This window comes from Benincasa hispida, chromosome 7 (genome assembly GCF_027475165.1).
Source record: "Benincasa hispida cultivar pf3 chromosome 7, pf3_genome.v1.1, whole genome shotgun sequence".
NCBI lineage: Eukaryota > Viridiplantae > Streptophyta > Magnoliopsida > Cucurbitales > Cucurbitaceae > Benincasa > Benincasa hispida.
Genome location: NC_143484.1, coordinates 32,190,421 through 32,196,783, shown reverse-complemented (window position 1 = coordinate 32,196,783; position 6,363 = coordinate 32,190,421). Strand labels below are relative to the sequence as shown.

At 31.6% G+C, this 6,363-nt stretch overlaps 1 non-coding gene across 1 annotated transcript; it reads right to left on the bottom strand.

Annotated features, from left to right (window-relative positions):
* Nucleotides 1–5,035: 5,035 nt before the first annotated feature.
* Nucleotides 5,036–5,107, bottom strand: TRNAC-GCA (transfer RNA cysteine (anticodon GCA)). Its single transcript has one exon. It is a non-coding gene; the product is annotated as a tRNA-Cys (tRNA).
* Between the last annotated feature and the right edge of the window lie 1,256 nt (nucleotides 5,108–6,363).

The window sequence follows — 6,363 nt, the reverse complement described above, 5'->3', positions numbered from 1 at the left end:
TGTTTTATGTTTGTTTGCGGTCAGCATTGTTAATCATAATGGGCACTGATTAGTTGAATTTTGCTCAAGTTTTGAAAGGGAATTTTAATCTTAAATTTTTAGTGGACTATTATTTTATCATTGAATTGGAACTTAACGTGTGAAGTCGGTACATTGGCAAAAAAAAAAAAAAATAATAAAAAAAAATCAACGAACAAGATTTTTTTTTTTTTTTTTAATATAACAAGTGGAGTAGGAGAGAATTTAAACCTTCAACCTCAAGATAGGTATAGAATCACTGACATCACAAATCGTCGGGAAAAGGTGGAAAATGCATCGGGAGAGCCTCTCCCGACGAATAATGGATCGTCGGGAGTTTGGTCGAAAAAACCCGTCGAGAGAGGAACTCCCGACGCATGAAAGGAAAGCGTCGGGAGTTAGTCAAGGAACTCTTGATGCATGTATAGGCCGTCGGGGGTTCCTCCAACTGCCGATGCTGTATAAGGTGTCGACAGTTAAAGGAACTCTCGACAACCTATACATACGTCGGGAGTTCCTCGACCAACTTCCGACGCCTTGTTCTATGCGTCGGGAGTTCTCGAACTCCCATCGGTTTGTTTTATGCGTCAAGAGTTACAAGAACTCCCGACATAGTAATATATGTGTGGGGAGTTCCTTCATTAGTTGAAAATTGTCTTTTAAATATTTTTAATTTATACTTTGTAATTTTTTAAAATTTGATCTGAATAACCTATAAAACAAAATTAACCAACTAAACAGATTCACATAATAAATAAAACAACAAAAACGAAGTCCATACTATAGTAAATAAATAAAAAATTACAATATCCTAGAATAAAACAAAGTCGATACTAAATAAAAAAAATTTGTTTTCACAAATACATAGAAGAAATAAAATGAAAACAACGTCTGGAACACGACATCTTGAACAATCGTCCAACCTGATCTCCGAATAGCATTCTACATTAAAACAAAAACATTCAAATGTCATCATTTTTAAACATCCACAACACGTTCAAACTTCATAAACAAAACATCCACAAACACATTAGAACTCCATAAACATTCATAAACACACAAGAACTCCAAGTTTAACGACAAAACGAGTATAATCAAACTCTACCCACCCCCCACGACAAACATGAAACCTCCCGAACATCAAAAAATACATACAAAGACACACAAATTTCATAAACAAGAACGAACATACATAAAACTCAAACTTTCTCCCCAAAATGGTTTAAACTAATCTCAACCCACCCCCCACAACACATTAGAACTTCATAGACATTCGTAAACACACAAGAACTCTAAGTTCAACGACAAAACGAGTATAATCAAACTCTACCCACCCCCCAAGACAAATATGAAACCTCTCAAACATCAAAAAACACACAAAAACACACAAATTTTATAAACAAGAACGAAAACACATAAAACTCAAACTTTATCTCCAAAATGGTTTAAACCAATCTCAACCCATGCCACAACACATTAGAATTTCATAAACATTCGTAAACACACAAGAACTCCAAGTTCAACGACAAAACGAGTATAATCAAACTCTACCCACCCCTATGACAAACATGAAACCTCCCAAACATAAAAAAAAAAAAAAAAAAACACAAAAACACACAAATTTAATAAACAAGAACAAACACACATAAAACTCAAACTTTCTCCCCAAAATGGTTTAAACCAATCTCAACCCACCCTGTCTCCTGACGATCGATTTAGGCGTCGAGGGAGCTCATTTTTCTTGTAGTGAATATGACATTTATTGACCTTAGAGAATAAAGAAATTAAATTAAGAGTAAAAATAAATGCATATATCTTTAATGCATCGATGAACTTTAACTATAGTAATGAAATATCCACAGTTAGATCGTATTTGGGAATGATTTGAAATGGTTACATCTCATTTTTGTCAAGTATACTCTCAAATATGCATTGACATGTTCAATTTTGGAATAATTTTGAAATCGTTAAAATCACTTTCTGTTGGATTTTATATCCTAAAACTCATAGTTTGTAATATCATATTCTTGTTCAATAAAACTGTTATTGAAAATCTTTAGTAAATTTAAATTCTATATTCATGAATCCAATAAACTAAGGATCCGAGGCTATTAAGTTTAAGTTTGAACTTTATGTAGTGACATAAATGTGGATCAAGTTCAAATATATATAGTCAAAATGGTCTATAGTATATGAATAAGGTTGAGTGCCTTATTCTGGGGACACTATGGATGCGGTCCATTTTGTAGTTAGTACAAACGATGTGATCCTAAACCATTCATGTGGAGACATGAAAATGGGGGCATCCTATGTAAAGAGTTTACATAAGACTGAACTATGAAATAGTCATTTTTTACGTTCTAAATGTCGTTTAATATATAAAACTGACTATTTCGTTAATTGATGACCTAGGTAACTTAATCTTAATCCTGAGCTAACTATGAACTCTTGTTCACTCGGAATTATCTTTAGATCTGCATAGGTGAGGGTAGCTCATTATCGCTGGCCCAATAAGCCTCCCATTTCAGGGGTAAGATCAGGTGGATAGTTGGGAATATAGGGTGCAAGACGGAATTCACTCCTACCCGTTATAAGGATAGTAGATAGGTTGTTCCCTTTAGTACTGAATTCAGGTCTTGAACAAGGAGCCTCGCCCTCTCATTGGCCCGAGAGGGGTTCGGTTTATAGGTTGGACCTTAAACCAATTGTTCATTAGAGGATCAGTGGAACTTAAGGAATAAGATGTAGTTTCGAGGGTAAAACGGTTTTTATGACCCGACTAAGATTACGAACAACCTGTGAAGGATTAGCTTACTAATCATGGTTATATCATATGGACACAAATATATCTATAGTGAGGGGAGTGCAATTACAGAACTATAGTGGAATGACCCATGAGTTAACGAATGTTGATTAGCTCCATCTAAAGAGTTTAGCCAGCTAATCTCAGATCGTTGGAGCCCATGATCTATAGGTCCATTAGGTTCCCCTACTAGCTCATATGGAATAAACTTAGAACAGTATGATAGAATAATTTGAATTGTTCGAATTAGGTGAAGAGAGAGGAACCGACAAGTATATGTGATACAGTAGTCGATTTTTTAGTTTAGAGATACAATTTTAATATTTAAATGTGATTTAAACATCAAGAATATGAATATGTTCATATCGGAAGCTCGGAAATAATGGAAATTGTCAAAGATGTAAAAAGTCAAAGAGTTGACTTTTGACTTTGAAAAGTCAAAATTTGACCGACCTTATATTCAAATGTAATTTGAATTTTGAGAAAATGAATGTGGATTCATGCTCGGGAGGTCTAAATTAGTCAACACCAAAAAATCATAAAAAGTCAAAATGTTGACTTTTCGGTCAAAGTTTGACTTTGACCAAATGACTAATTTGCCCTTTGACTAAAGTTAGTGGGAAAATTCAAACTTTTGTTGGATAATTCCACTAACCTAATAGTGGGTTAAGTGTTAGCTTATAGTGGATACATTAAGCCCACTTAGATAGTGGATTCTAGATGTTGGGTTTTTATGAAGTTATTTCATGCAATTTTGCATGGTCATTTTCTATTGTCATTTTGGATTAAAAACTTTTAGACATTTTGAAAAATTGAGTTTTTAAAAAAAGGGCTGAAAAAATCCAAACCCAACCCAAATTTCACTATACTATTTCCTTCTTTTTCTCTCTCTCAGGTTCTTCATCCATCTAGTCCCACAACCCCGTTCTGAGTCCAAAGGATAGTAGGTTAGCTCTAGTGGTTGTCCGGTTCGTGTTTAAGCAGAGATAGACGAGTTTCGGGAGCTTCAAAGGTAATGTTTTTAAAAAACCCTAATTAACTAATTTAGGGTTGTATGTTTAATTTATGCAATCAGAGTAAAATTGATCCTCAATTCCGCTGCACATGCCTACTTTTTCATCACTTTTGTCATGGCCAAAATCACTAAAAAAACGTGTTTTTGAATGAGAACGACGTTGGATCTTCAAAATCAATGGTGATTTATGAAAGCGCATCTAACTACCCAATAAAATCAAACATTAAATTGATTTTGAATGATTAAGTGGTTTTAGTTATTTCAAAAATCATTCTCAAACATGCTCTTAACCATCCAAAATTCATTTAATGTATGGTTTTGCTCTTATAAACTAATTTTCATACAATCAAAATTAATTTTGAATGATTAAAGACATGTTTGTGGGTGATTTAAACGTAACAAAAATGATTTTAACAATTTCAAAATTGGTCGATAATGATGCCAAACTTAAAGCAACTAAATCAAGGGTGTTAATTTCTCATTTGTTCAAGTTAGAAATTTAAATTTGATGAAATTAAACAAATTAGAGTGATTTTTGAAATGGTTAAAATCTTAGTTTTGTCAAGTACGAAATCACTCCAACAAATCAATTAAATGTAGGATCTTGTATTGGAATTTAAATTTGATGAAATTAAGGCTCCAATTAGTAACCTTTTGGTTTTTGGTTTTGATTTTTGAAAATTAAATCTATTTCATCCACATTTCTTACAATGATTTCTATATTTCTTGAGCACAAGGGTTGAATTTTTAGCCAAATTCTAAAAATAAAAATAACTTTTTAAAAATTATTTTTTTTAGTTCTCAAAATTTAACATAACTTTTTACACCACTGGTGAATAGTAGATAACAAAGAAGTAAATTTGAAAGTAGAAGTAGTGTCTATAGACTTAAGTTTCAAAAACAAATACAAAAAATAAAACAGTTACCAAATGAGACCTAAATGTTTAAAATTTAAAAGCATATTTGAAAATAGTTTTTGAAATATACTTTTATTTAAATTCAAAATTACTCGTAAATATGCATTTGATCTACCACTCTTTAAGTATAATTTTTATTTAAAAAAATAAATAAATATTTGAAACTAAAATTGTATCCTTAATACTAGGATATCAATAATACACAAGCAAGCAAAATTTTGATTTTTGTTTACAGCAACCCTTCTTCCAAGATAGAGAAACGAAGAAAAAGAAATTAAAAAGAGGGCCCAACCGGGTTCGAACCGGTGACCTCTTGATCTGCAGTCAAATGCTCTACCACTGAGCTATGGACCCCATTTGATGATGTTATTTATATATTTTACAATAACTTTGTTTCTCAAATGATTTTATAGAATCACTTTATACTATGTTAAAATATCTCCATAATCTACCACTTTATTTGAAAATTTTAAGGTACATTTTTTTTCCTATTTGTATTAAGGGTGGTATAATAAGTAATAACATGTATTAATAATGTTAATATTAATTTTCTGTTATAATTTTAGAAATATGTTTTGAAATCATTTTAGAAATATGTTTTGAAATCATCGAAAAATTTATAATGTATAAGATATTTTTCGTTGAGATGATTTTGAAACCAAAGTCATAGGATATATTTATACTGTTTGGAACCTATTTTGTTAAAATTTTATGAGATTAAAAGACTCTTAGAAGAACTGAAATTTTTCTAGATAGTACTGATATGTGTATTATCTCTTTTGTGTACAGTCAACTTTATGATAATAAACATATTAAGGTCAATAAATCCTTCATAAAGTAGAAACTTGATGGAAGAGTAATATGAACTCTATCTTTCGACAATAGAGTAAACTCTCAAACTTATCATCGACAAAATTGATCAACCAATTGATAATGAAAGAATATTATTAACTCTAATTAGTATGTTAGTACATGAGAATAGATAAGATTATTTATTTATTCATTATTTTTTAATGGGTCCTTCCTAAGAACCCTTTTTGTACCTCATTTGAATAAGAAAAAGTAGTTTTATTCCACTTGATATTTTAGTATAAATATACTCGTTGAAGAAATTTCGACCAATCAAATATCATCATGTTATCACAATAAAAGTCAATTTTATTAAATTTAAAGTCAATTAAGAATTATTGAGTCCCTAAACTAAAATTTGGTGACAATTGCATGGCAAGTTAGAAAAAAATGTCACATCTCCTTTATGGCCATTTGATCACAACGATAAGTCAAAATTTCAACCCAATTTAAGCCCATAGTAGAAATTTGGGCCAAAGAAAAGATTGGCCCCAAGCTCAATCTTTAGGCCCAAACCCATGTAAAGCTCATGAAAACCTCTATAAATAGAGACCTTACCCCTTCTTTTAGAGGATAGAAGGAGAGGGACTTGGAAAAATTGAAAACGGAAGCTTTGAAGCTCGAACCTCTAAAGTTCTCAAGCTTTGAAGTCTAAAGACCAAAGCCCTGCCCTCAAGCTCTAATGCTTTGAAGATCAAAACTCTCAATCTTTGAAGAACTAAAAACCAAAGCTTATAAACTCCAAAGCTCTAAAGATTCTA